We start from the raw sequence: 13,374 nt of genomic DNA, 5'->3' as shown, positions 1-13,374 counted from the left end.
AGCAGCAGGAGGCCCCATTAGCTAAAGTGGTACCTCAGGTTAAGAACAGTTTCAGGTTAAGAACAGACCTCCAGAACGAATTAAGTTCTTAACCCGAGGTACCGCTGTAAATAGCAGCAGCAGCAGCAAACAACCTTCACCCCAAGGTCCCTGGGCAGGTGACAACAATTACAACACACTGGGAACAATTTAATGTTAAAAAAAGGTCTGGCATGCCACATAAGCCAGCTTCATTGAAATCGGAAGATTCTCAATGGCCCATGTTCCTGGGAACCAGATGCAAGGTGCTGTGGTGACCCACAGATCCGTAAACGGATTGGCTGCCTCCTCCTCCTCCTTGCTTGGAACACCCACAATCCATGTCTTTCCTTTCCTTCCGTTCCTCCCACAGCATAACTCCTCAGCACCCTCCACCTGCAGACTCCTTCCCCTCACTGTCAGGAGTTTGCAGGGGGGTCCTTTTAAACACACAAGCCCAGGGCTCAGGGCTCCTTCAGCACCCAGGTGACACAGAACACCATCCGCCACTACAACTAATCCAGAATGCGGCAGCTAGACTGGTGACTGGGAGCGGCCGCCAAGACCATATAACACCTACATTGGCTTCCGTTACGTTTCCTGGCACAATTCAAAGTGTTGGTGCTGACCTTTAAAGCCCTAAACAGCCTCGGTCCAGTATATCTAAAGGAGCGTCTCCACCTTCATTGTTCTGCCCGGACACTGAGGTCCAGCGCCGAGGGCCTTCTGGTGGTTTCCTCGCTGCGAGAAGCCAGGTTACAGGGAATCAGGCAGAGGGCCATCTCGGTAGTGGCACCCACCCTGTGGAACACCCTCCCATCAAGGAATGTCAAGGAAATAAACAACTACCAGACTTTTAGAAGACATCTGAAGGCAGCCCTGTTTAGGGAAGCTTTTAATGTTTGATAGGTTATTGTATTTTAGTGTTCTGTTGGAAGCCGCCCAGAGTGGCTGGAGAAACCCAGCCAGATGGGCGGGGTACAAATAATAAATTATTATTATTATTATTATTATTATTATTATTATTATTAGGATGGGTAAATGCTGGCCATTGTTCTCCCCAGGAAGGAAAACAACTGGGAGAGAGCGAGAGACCCTCCACACACACACACACACACACACACAGAGAGAGAGAGAGAAAGAAGCCTTTGTGTCCTGGGAGGGTATAACAGCCACTGGCTTTGTCCCATCCCCATTGTTCAAGCCCCCTCCCCATGACCCGCTGCACCCACCCTGCAAGGAACACACTCTCAAGCCGGCATTTCAAACTCCTGTGCCCCTGAGCTGGCTCTTCACATCCAAGCAGCATCTTTAGGGGCTCCAGGAGGAAGGAGGGAACGGGGAGGAGACTTTGCAAAGGCACGGAGGGTGCTGAGCCCAACGCTCAGAGGGCGGGCAAAGCAGACCCAGGCCCCCTCCTCCAGGCTGTGCAGTGCTGAGGCTCAAACAGCAGAAGAGGGCAGCCCTTTCCATCCTCCCAAGTCTGCTGCAGCTCCACCAGACCCGGCAAGGGCGGGAGTCCCTGCCTAGCAGGGGTGCATACTAGACACATGGGGCAAAGATGTCCCCCAACCAGCGGCAGACCCACATTTTTGGAGCCCTGAACTGTCATGGGGGACCTTTCTGGGCAGCATTAGAAGCTCAGATATATAAGCTAGGCACCAAATGGCTCCTTAAACCAGGCTTACAGTTGCCAAAACGGAATGCCAGTTGCCATTTGGGGGCTAGACGGCTTGAAACGTCTATTTTTCAAAAAGTCTTTTTAGTTCCTGAAATTCATTCTGATTGTGCAGATAAAATATCACGGACAGGATGCATTGGTAGTGTGAAAACAGGCAAGATCCAGGCATCCCCAGGCAGGCTCCTCCAGGCAGTGGAGACGTCGGACGCCATAATGGCGCCTGGGCGTCTTGGCTTGGTCGCAAGGGACCGGTAGTCAGGTGCAAAATGCACCTGGCAAGTTTCAAATGCTGGGTGTGGCTAACCACTGTTCTGTTCTTCAGTGGGGACGCTCCACAAGAGATCCCCACACCTTTACAACATCTGTGCTACTGACTCTCAAACTTTGGGATTCGTGAAATATATACAACAACAAAATACTCACTTTGAGTCGTGCCACCCAAATTGGGTCACATAAGACCCATTTTTTTAAAGCAATCTGGACTAAAATTGGTTCTGGGGCCCCTCTGGGATTAGGCTGTCCATGAACTGTAGTGTTCCTGCAGGACATTCCCCCCCCCCCACTTGTTTCTCAGCAAGGCTGCCTGTAGCCCCCAACTCCTCCTCAGGACACACAGCGGGGGGGAACAGAGGCTCCGCCCTCTCTCTTGCCTCTAAAGGACACACAGGACCCAGGGCAGTGCAGCTGCCCAGAGAGAGGAGGGAAAGCAAGATCAGACACAGAGCACCCCGGGGCCACATGCACAGCCCTGGGGGACCCCCTCCACTTGCCAAGACCCCCAACTCTTTCCCAAGGCTGCCTGGTGCACTGCTGCCGCACAGACGAAAACAGGTCCCTTTTAACAAGGAACGCTGGGGGAAAGCTTAATGAGCGAGCGGGGGCTGGAGCAGATGCCAAGCAATGACACATCGGAGGAGTGCCTGAGACACCCCCCCCCACTCCGCTCTTTGTTTTGAAGTCCTTGCAGGGAGCGCTGACAGCCTGATGAAGACGAGAGTCATTACAGAGAGACATCTGAGGATCCAGAGGCAGGCAAGCGCCTCGCATGGCACAGCACACAACGGCAGCGGCAGGATCGGCACATTTCTAGCAGCAATTGTGGAACAAGGAGAACCTGAGAGGAGCCTGTCCGCCTGCCGGATCAGGCCAAAGCCCACCCCCTTGTCCTCACAGTGGCCAGCCAGACACCCCCAAGCAGGACTCAAGGGCAAGAGCAACCCCCCCCCACCCTGTGGTTTCCAGCAGCTGGCATTCAAAAGCATGACCCCCCCCCCCACAAAAGGGACCCAGCTGACCCTGGAACAGAGAGTGGCCCCAAGAGCTGCCTCTGCTCAACTCCTCCCCTCCAATTTTTGCCTAGGCTGCTGGGTCATGTGATGGGGTATAAATGTGCAGGGTATATATCATTAATAATAATAATAATAATAATAATAATAATAATTACTCAAACCATGGCACATGGAGTTTTCTTTCTAAAAATGCTTCTGCTCTTTTCTGTTGCTGCCTGAGGCTTCGTGGTAGAGATATGAAGGCCCCAGAAAACACTGGGGAAATGTGACCATGACCCCATTTTTTTCTGCTAACCCTCCCCCCTTATTTCTTTTGGAAAAAACCTACCCCAATTTTTCTGCTTTTTTCTTCAGGCTTTCACATTTCTGCTTTGGGGAGAAGCTTCTCAGCCACCTGACCAGCTAGTTATAAAAACTCAAGGCAACTCTTGGATGGGCAACGGCCCCATTTAGGAATAGCCAGTTTAATGGTGAAGGTTGAGGGGCAGCCTTCACCACCCTGGAAGCAAGGGCAAGAGGGAAGCGCAAGGAATAATCAGGCATGGAGGATCAGTGGAAGGTGGGTGCTGACTCTGGGTCTCGATAACCAGGAGGTTCATTCCTGGAAGCCTGAGACGAGCGTCTCCTTCTGCAGCTGCATGTCACTCGGTCCAGAGGCCGACAAGGCGGTCCAGCAGTGCCTCCCTGCTCAGGACGCTCTCGCTGCGCCACAGCCGGTTCAGCATCTTCAGCCACACCTTGGCTGACACAGTGGCGCAGGAGGAGAGGCTGTGATGAAGATGCTGAAGGAGCCCCAGCAGGATCCCGGCGGCCTGGATGAGCCCACAGCCGGCGACTCGGAGCTGCGCCTGGGTCCTCCGGGCCTCTCCCACTCTTGTCTGCTAGCAAGTCTCTAATTTTGCTTGCTTGGTTGGCGGCAAAATTTCATCAGTTGGGACTCCAAAGCGATGCATCCATCTTTCCAGTTTAGAGTTCCCTCTGGACCACGGACTCCTGGCCCAAAACCAACAAGGCCAAATGCACCAGAGACAAATGTGAAGCACTGCATTTAGGTTCAAAGCCAAATCAAATGCAAGGGAGAGACCTGACTTGGCAGCACCTCGTGTGCAAGGGGGGGGGCGTGTTGAGCGGATCTTAAGCTGGACTGGGGCCACCAGTGTGATTCAGCTGCAAAAGAAAAGCTAATGCAGCTTCTCAAGTCTCCTTAACAGCAGCACAACGTCCAGATCACAGGAAGCAACAGTCCCACTCTCTCCTGGACAGGCTTGTGGCAATTCTGGGTGCCACATTTTAAGGAAGACCTGGACAATCTGGAAAAAATGTGTCCAGAAAAATACAAGGAAGACGACAAGCAGCCTGGAACCCAAGTCCGTGTTTTCCTTGGAGGAGAAAAGCTTAAGGGGAGGCACGATAATATCCCACCAAACATCACAACTTCTTCAGCGTCAAAAAGGTTGGAGGAGACCCAAGTCAGCTGAAGCACCAGAGGCAAAGATGGTCCTACCTTGGAGGAGAAGACGCTAGCCCCTTGCAAGGGGTAATACCCTTCCCCAAGATACGCAAAGAATCCCTCCCCTCCAGGAAAAGATTTGCTTTAGCCACATCGCCCTGCTGACCCTTCTGGCTAAAGGCCTTTGCAGCAGCAGCAGCAGCAGCAGCAGCAGCAGCAGCCACTCTCATGCAACAAAGGAAGAGTGCTCAGGGAGCCAGGCCAACGCGGCTCTAGCCGAGTGTCTGCCTGAAATTCTCTGCCTGAAATCCTGAACAGCCTCTGCCGGTCAGTGTGGACAACACTGGGCTAGATGGAACCATGGCCGCTGCCTATGTCTCATCAGGGTCTGTGCCAGCTTAGGTGCCCTGCCCAGGAAAAGTGACAGCACAGATCCCTCCTGCTGGGAATCTCTTTTTTTTTTTTTAATGATATTTATTAAAATTTCAAAAAATACAAAAAATACAGAATACAGAAAAAAGAAGAATAGTTTTTTAAAAAAAATATAACCAAAAAAGTAAAACAAAAACAAAAACATACCAAATAAAACAGTTAAAAGGACATTAATTTTCCATAACCTATCTTCCCTATACTTATTTCCCTGGACCTCCTCATACCTCCCTTTTTTGTATTCCAGTTCAATTTGTTAGTTCAGCAAATCCTTACCATTAAAATTACCCAGTTGCAAACCTTTTTTCATATCTCTTAAAGCATTACAGCTAAAAACCTCTTAGTTACTCTGGTTTCACCTCAGATCTATAAATCTTTCGCCTTTTACCCTCCTGCTGGGAATCTCAAGACCAACCTCCCAGGGGGACGCCCCCCACCCACCAGACTGGGCTAAAGACAGAAGTGTCTTGGTTGGGAAAGGGAGTGGAATCAGCCCCTCAACACCACCATTCTCACCCCATCTGTGACCCACTTGACAGGAGTTGGCACTGACTGGAGGCCTCCCGCTTGCACCGTGTTCCCAGTCAGCAAGGGAAACTGCCCCTTTCCCCTTCAGAAACCAGCTCTGGTCACCTGGAACTGTGTTGAGGTCAAGCAGGTTTCCTCCAAATTCCCGCCAGCCCCAGCAAGCACGGCTATTATGGGAGTTCTTGTCCAAAGTGCCCAGGGGGCACCTGGTGGGCAAAGGTCAGCCTGAACATGGAAACCTATTGAGGGAGACAGGAGCCTCACTCGTCCCTCTGAAAAGCAGGCAGAAGATCACCTTTCCCTGGTACCTCTGGAGAGGAAGAGAGGCAGGAGCAGGAGGAAGCCCCCTTCAGCGGGTAATTCTTCTGATTTCATGAGATGCCGCAGAAGAAGACAATGAAGCTGAATGGAATGATGGCCTGGAGTTCGTATGATGTTATTGTTTCAATAAATTAAAGGCAGCCTTTGACTGAGAGGCTGGATAGACAGACTCTTTGCCCTTCTTCCCACCCACCTTCCCCGCAGTGCTGAGGCACCTTGAAAACTAGCAAATTTACGATGGCATCAGTCCACAAAAGCTGATGCCGTAATTAATCTGTTGGTCTTTAAGCTCCCGCAGTGTTATTTGTGACTTTAATAAAAAGTGGGAATTTTGTATTTCCAATGATTGACTGATCTTTCCCACACAGTATTTTTTGCTACTTCAGATTATGACTTGGAGCTACTACTCGGAGTCCAGAATCCCAACCCTGAGCTGAAGCAAGACCTGCAGGGCCCTGGATTTATTTGTCAATGAGGCAAAGGCCTTGCCAGGGAAGACCAGGGCCTTAAGAGGGGGGCCGCAGATCAGCGGCTGAGCACCCCCACTAGACACAGAAGGCCCTAGGCACAATCCCCAGTTGCTCCCCTGCCCCAAACTCCAGAGAGCTGGAAGCAGGATGGGGAAGCAGTTTCTCAAGGAGAACAGGGCTGCTTGAGCACCAGCAGATCCATGTGAGGGATGGTTTGTTTGGACTGGAGGGAAGGTGCCTTTCGGGACCAGAGTCCAGACCACCCACACTTGATATTCTAGTTGCCACCACCTCGAGGCAAGAGGGAGGGGGGCATAGCCTCAAAAAGAGGGGCTATGGAGGCCAAAGAGCCTCCTGCCCCCACCAGTCACCCTGACCTCCACTCAAGCCAAATATGGAAGACCAGGAGTCTATTGGGCAGGTCCTCCAGACCCAAGCTTCACCCAAAAGCCAAGATGCAACTCCTCATGGAAAAGGTGTGAACACATCTGAGGAATCCCTCAGGTGACTCACCTGGCAATTAGGAAGCTACAGACATCAGAGGCTGAAGTTCAAGACCCTGGACTGACTGCCAACACCCTGCCCAGCCAAAGAGCTTCTTCATGAAATCATAGAATTGTAGAGTTGAAGGGACCCCCCCAAAGGGTCATCTAGTCCAACCCCCTGAAATGCAGGAATCACAGAATCCCTGAGAGATGGCCACCTTGCCTCTGTTTCAAACCCTTCAAGGAAGGAGAGTCCACTACCTTCTGGTGTTATCCGCTCCGCTATCAGAAAGTTCTTCCTAATGTTTACTCATAAATCTCCTTTCTTTTCATTTGGATCCATTGCTGTGGAGCAGGAAACAAGCTATGGTGTCACTTGGCACCTCATTTCCTAGTACTGAGGGAAGCCGCAGTCCAAGGGGAATCTGGACCAAAGAACCACGACAATGAGCCTCTCCCTCTGTGGCTCCAATAGGGAGCCTCAGAAGACCCTGATACTGCACAGGAGGCGCCTGGACCAATGACCATCAACGCCTCAGGAGCATCAACAGGCTCCAAGGGCATCAGGCTCAAGGGAGAAGAGGGATCAGCCCACCTTTCCCAGCCTCTCTGGCCAATTCCAGCCTGTAAACCTAAATGCGACGCTCACAGCCCAGAGCTCAGACCTTCCAGTGCAGCACATGCACACACTCAGCAGAGGCTCAAGAAAGTGGAAGAAGTCACACGCCCTTCTCAAGCCCAAGTGCTCACAAGCAATGCACCAAAGTACAACAAAATTCTCAAAGATGCCACACTTTTCATTTGCTCCCCGCACTGATCCAGGTTTTTTCAACCATCCGTATTTCATGATGCTTTGAAAATTGAAGAACTGTAGAGGAATAGAATGATCAAAGGAGCATGTTGCACTTCCAAGCAGATAAACAGTCTAAAAATCAACCTCTGACGGCTCTCTATTTTTATACTGAGAAGAGAGGCAAAAACAGGATAAATTAAAACCATCTGATGTGCTGATGATGGTCCCACAAGGCAGCCTTTGCCAACCTGGCCAGCCAACCTCTGCTTTAAAACCTCCAGTGAAGGAGAGTCCACCACCTCCCAAAGGAGTTCATTCCACTGTCCACTGTTCTTCCTGATGTTTAGTCAGAATCTCCTTTATTGGAACTTGAATCCACTGGTTCTACCCTCTGGAGCTAGAAAAAACAAGCTTGTTCCCTCTTCCATGTGACAGCCTTTTGAGATATTGGAAGATGGCTCTCATATCTTCTCTCTGTCTTTTTTCCAGACTCCTTCAATCATTCCTCATAAGGCTTGATCTTCTTGGTCACCCTCCTCTGCATACGTTCCAGCTTGTCAACAACTTTTTGAAATTACAGCACCCAGAACTGGACACAGTATTCCAGGTGTGGCCTGACCAAGGCAGAATAGAGTGCAAATATTACTTTCCTTGATCTGGACATAAGACTTCTGTTAATGCAGCCTGGGATAGCATTAGGTTTTCCTTTCTTTTTTTGCTGAAGGAGTGTTTCCACCCCCATCGTTCAGCCTGGACACTAAAGTCCAGCTCCCAGGACCTTATTGTGGTTCCCTCACTGCAACAAGTAACCAGGCAGAAGGACTTTTCGGTAGTCTCCACCCACACTGCAGAACGCCCTCCAGGCAAATGTCAATGAATTGAACAGCTATATCATGATTTTTTGCAAACATCTGAAGGAAGTTCTGTTTTGGGAAGCTTTCAATTTTTGCTGTTGTTTTTTCCTGTATTTTTGTTGGAAGCTGCCCAGAGTGGCTGGGGCAGCACAGTCAGGTGGGCAGGGTATAAGAAATATAGGGAGGTATATAAATTAAATAAACAAAAATAATCACCACACTCTTGGCTTGTGTTAAGCTTGGGGTCTACTAAGACCCCAAGATCCCTTTCAAGTGAACTACTAATAAGCCAAGTGTCCCAGTGCAGCTGGTTCTTCCTTCCTAAGTGCAGAGAACCTGACATTTGTCCCTGTTTAAATTCATTTTGTTAGTTTGAGCCCAGTTCTCATATCTGATAAGGTCATTTTGAATTCTGATTCTGCTTTCTGCGGCATTAGCTACCCCTCCCAATTTGGTGTCATCTGCAAATTGGATGAGCACCCCCTCAATTCCTTCATCCAAGTCATTTATAAAGACGTTGAACAACAACGGGCCCAGGACAGAACCCTGCAGCACCCCACTTGTCACTTTTTCCCAGGATGATGAGGAACCAGACGCTTGGACTCCAACTCCCATCAGCCCCTGGGAGCAGCAGCACAAATCATCTAGGAGGCACAGGTTGGCAATGGCAGCTATAAAACAACGGGGCAAAACTAAGTTTAAGCTTCGCCAGGGAAAGGCATTCTCAGCCCTCCTTAGCCGGCATCTGCCTAGCATTCCCAGGAACATTTAAGAGAAATCAGAAAGTAGAAGGTGTAGGCAAAAGCGAGCAGAAGTTGATGCCACATCCTGGTTGCAAAGAGGCAGGGCACAGAAGTTTAGGACACTGGCTCACGGCAGCCTCCCCTCTACCATCCAACCAGACCACTGACCGCCATGGACAGCCTTTGTCTTAAAGGCCGCAGAATGCCCAGAATAATTGCTTGTTAGAAGCAATAAGCAATACTTGGGTGGATTCAAGATCCCTGGGCAAGAGGTTGGGCTCTCGAGTCCCAGCAGGAAGCGAATGTTCATTCCATCCCCATCTATCAGGGAGGGCGGCCTCAGAGTCCCAGTCTTGCTCCCCACCAACCCTGGCCATCCTCCTCCTCCTCCCTCCCTCTCTCTCTTCCTGGGAGTGGCCCATCCTCATCTTCCAACTAGGGTTAGAAACTCAGCTATATCAGCTAGGCGCCAAATGGCACTGTAAATCTAGGTTACGGTTGCCACAAAAGAGTGTCTATTTGCTAGGGGGTTGGACTAGATGACCTATGGGGTCCATTCCAGTGCTACAATTCTACGATTCTAGGACCTCAACTACATTGCTTGACTGCAGCTTGTTATAACTTATAACAATGCACTTGTCTCAGTATGCAAGAAGGAGAAACACACACACAACGGAAATGGAAATACAGTGGTACCTCTGGATGCAAACGGGATCCGTTCCGGAGCCTCGTTCACATCCTGAAGCGGAGCAACCCGCATCTGCGGGTCACGATTCATCGCTTCCGCGCAAGCGTGTGACATCATTTTGAGCGTCGGCACATGCACGAGCGGCGAAACCTGGAAGTAACACACTCCGTTACTTCCGGGTCGCCATACCCAAGGTATGACTGTAACTATGGACTAAGTTTTTAAACTGTGGTCGCCAACCTGATGCCCAGAAATCTCCACTTAGTCGCAACTGGACCCACGTCGGTAGCAAAGCGCGCCTGGGAAATCTCGAGCGCTGCTTCCCACCAGAAAAGGGCTTCTCCACACCCCTCCTGTCTTCAGCCTTTTGCACTGTTACTGCGGGGGGGGGGGGCCTCCCTGGCCTGCGTTTATTTTGCAGGGGGCCTTCCACACAGAGAAGCATTGTCTTTTCCCCAGAGTGTGGAAGCTGGCGGCCAATCAGCCATTGTTTGCTGCTCCGGCACCCCTCCCCCAGCACAGGCCAACCTGACTCAAGGTTTTGTTTGCTTCTGACAGGCAGCTACTGTCCCGGTCCCATCGCCAAGCAACACGGAGGGAGGGCCAGGACCCCCGGCAGAGCCCTGGGCGGGGATGCCAACAGGGACACCGCTTCCAGGCAGACCTTCTGACCTTCCTCAGACCCTTATGATGGGATGGTCCTTTGGCCAGCCCTACAGGAGAGAAAGCTGGGTAGAGGCGGCACTGTCACCTATACCTTGGATGGATTCCGAGCGGCACAGAAAAGTGTTTCCAATTCCTGAGGATCATTCGCAAACTTCAAAGCATGGGCGGGAAATAGACACACTGATTTTTTCCTGACAAAAGCCACGTGGCATTTAGCATTAGCCGAAAAATTAACTGATAAATTATGTGTTGCCAAAGGCTCGGAGGACCCAGACTCGGTGCTGTGGGATGGGATTTTATCTTATAGCTCAACAAATGCAGACAGCCAGGACTCCCCCTCCACTACACTACCTGAAATTTGGCTTTCCTAATGGTCTTCAAGTACTTTGCCAACCTAATTTTAAGTCTCTCCCGGATTTACCGTGCAGCTTTTTGTACTTCTATTATTTCCATTGCATTCATTTGCTTGCTTTACTTCAATCAAATCTCTAACTACTAAGAAATAATAATAAGAAGAAGAAGAACAAAAAACAGCAGGATCTGCCTGCAGCATTTTCTTCGATGAAGCAGCCAGAGGTTAAGACAAGGTGTCAGAACTATGAGGCATTTTGCCCCTGCTTTGCAGCCCACTGCCTGCATGCTCCCCATAGGCTCACTCCCACAGGGGGAAACTGAGGACGAAACCAGGAAGGATACACTAGGGCATCTGCCCCACCCCCCATGGCACACATGGATGCCAGCATCAGACTACACAGCATCCAGTGGATTGCAAGGAAACAAATCCCACCGAATTCCGTGATTCCTACTTCTGCAGCTGCTGATATCCTCCTTCTCGGGCCAGACAGAAGCTACTTGCAGTTCACAGGAATACAGGCAACGTCTCATAGCCAGCAAGGAGATGGGGGCGCAAGATGCACCCATGCACACGCCCCTCTGCCACAGGGGCAGGGTCAACCTTTGCAAGCCTGGGGTGCCTTCTGGACGCGAACCAATCCAACACAAAACAAAGCTGCGCCAACCACAAAGTGTGGAAGTGCCCCCCCCCAGCCCTAGGCAGGAGGGGAGCCTGTGGTCCAGAGAAAGCAAAGCATAGGAAGAGGGTGGTGCTTTCTGTTGAGACACCATCATCTTCAGAGTAATCAATATCAAACCACCACCAACACGCAGGCCGTGCCCCCCCCAATGGAGCGGCAGCAAGCATCTGATTGTTCCTCCCCGTTAAAAGGAGGCAGGTATGACACAGGCAGCAGTGGTGGCGGCGGTGGCAGCTGTGCGTGCCATTGATCCCCCTTCTGTGGGGTGGGGTGGGGTTGGGCAGGCAGACTGAGTGTCTGGGTGGGGACCAGGCGGATGGGGTGAACTGGCGTGACTCCTCCATCAGTCCATAATCCTTGCTCCGAGGAGATTACTCCTGACTCGGCTCTGGTGGGGATGCTGGGTGGGTCCATCAGGGGCCTACGGGGGGGGGGCAACTGGGTCAGCCTTTTGGGCCGCTGCAATGGGGCAAGGCGGTGGGGCAAGTCCCTGAATGGGGCAGGGGATTCCTCTGCTGCCCTCCGCTTCCTGCCCCTCCATCTCGGAGTCCAAGATTCTTGTTGACCCCCAGAGTCTGTGACACCCCCAGCCCCATGCTTTTGAGGGTGGGGGGAATCGACGGGCCCTGGCCAGGTCTTGCGCCTCCCCCCCCCCAAGAGGGCCACCACCTGCAGAGAGAGAGCCATGCCGCCACCGGCAGGAGCCCCCCCCCCCGGTCCCTCCGCTCTTGCCGTGCCTCAGTTTCCCCATCGCCCAGCCCGGCCAAAGCAGCACAAAGCGCCCAGCCCCGGCCATTGTCAGCGGCGTCGCCGGCATGTCCCCCCCCCCGAAGGGCCGGAGCCCGCCTCTCCCTCCCTCCCCCCCCCGGGCAAGGGCAGCGCCCACCCCAGACAAAGGCCCCGCCGCCGCCGCCGCCCCCCGGAGCAGCAGCACAAAGCCCGGCGAGGGGCCCAGGTGGGCGAGGCCCGGCGGGGGGGGGGCTGCGGACAAAGCGGGCGGGAGGCGCCCCCACGGGACCCGGCAGGGGCCGGGCTGCTGCTCCTCCCTCACCGGCTCTCCTCGGCGTCGCCCTCCTCCCCGTCCGTCGTCGCCGCCGCCGCCGCCCTCCGTGTGCGCCCTCCGCCGCCGCCGCCGCCTCACCTGCTTCCCTCGCCGCGCGCGCGCAGGCAGGCAGGGGGGCGGAGCCAGCTCGCGCCCGCCCGCCACTCGCCGCCCGGGCCAATCGCCGCGCCGCCGGCGCCCCAGGGGGGCGGGACTACGACTCCCGAGGGGCGGGGCCGAGGGACCAGGGCGCGGCCGCCTCCATCCTCGCGTCGCCATGGCGACGGGGCCTGCTCGCTCCGGGGACCCAGGCCGAGCCCGCGCCCGACGACCGGGACCCCGCGCAGGCCGCCTTGTTTTGGGGTGGGCCTCGGCGCCAGGCCGGGGGGGGGGGGACAGCCGGGGGGGGGGACTCTGCCCACCGGGGCGGGCCCGAGGTTTTGGGCCGCAGGGGCCGCCTGTCGTAGCAACCATCCCGTCCTTGCCATCGCCAAATGTACACGTGAAAAGGATCTAGGAGTCTTGGTTGACCACAAACTGGACATGAGCCAACAGTGTGACGCGGCAGCTAAAAAAGCCAATGCAATTCTGGGCTGCATCAATAGGAGTATAGCATCTAGATCAAGGGAAGTAATAGTGCCACTGTATTCTGCTCTGGTCAGACCTCACCTGGAGTACTGTGTCCAGTTCTGGGCACCACAGTTCAAGAAGGACATTGACAAACTGGAACGTGTCCAGAGGAGGGCAACCAAAATGGTCCAAGGCCTGGAAACGATGCCTTATGAGGAACGGCTAAGGGAGCTGGGCATGTTTAGCCTGGAGAAGAGGAGGTTAAGGGGTGATATGATAGCCATGTTCAAATATATAAAAGGATGTCACATAG

General features: G+C 52.9%; 1 protein-coding gene across 2 annotated transcripts in view; it reads right to left on the bottom strand.

The window, feature by feature from the left end:
* The window catches only part of DPYSL5 (dihydropyrimidinase like 5), a 38,191-nt gene extending 25,585 nt beyond the window's left edge, over window positions 1–12,606 (bottom strand). For both annotated transcript variants that reach the window (XM_081001023.1, XM_081001024.1), the window contains exon 1: window positions 12,501–12,606. The gene's annotated coding sequence lies outside the window, so the exon portion shown is untranslated. The remainder of the gene's footprint in view (window positions 1–12,500) is intronic.
* Between the last annotated feature and the right edge of the window lie 768 nt (window positions 12,607–13,374).

The sequence above is a fragment of the Podarcis pityusensis genome (genome assembly GCF_964106645.2).
Source record: "Podarcis pityusensis genome assembly, chromosome: 3".
Lineage (NCBI taxonomy): Eukaryota > Metazoa > Chordata > Lepidosauria > Squamata > Lacertidae > Podarcis > Podarcis pityusensis.
Note: the sequence above shows the minus strand (reverse complement) of the source record. Positions and strands in the feature narration are given on the sequence as shown.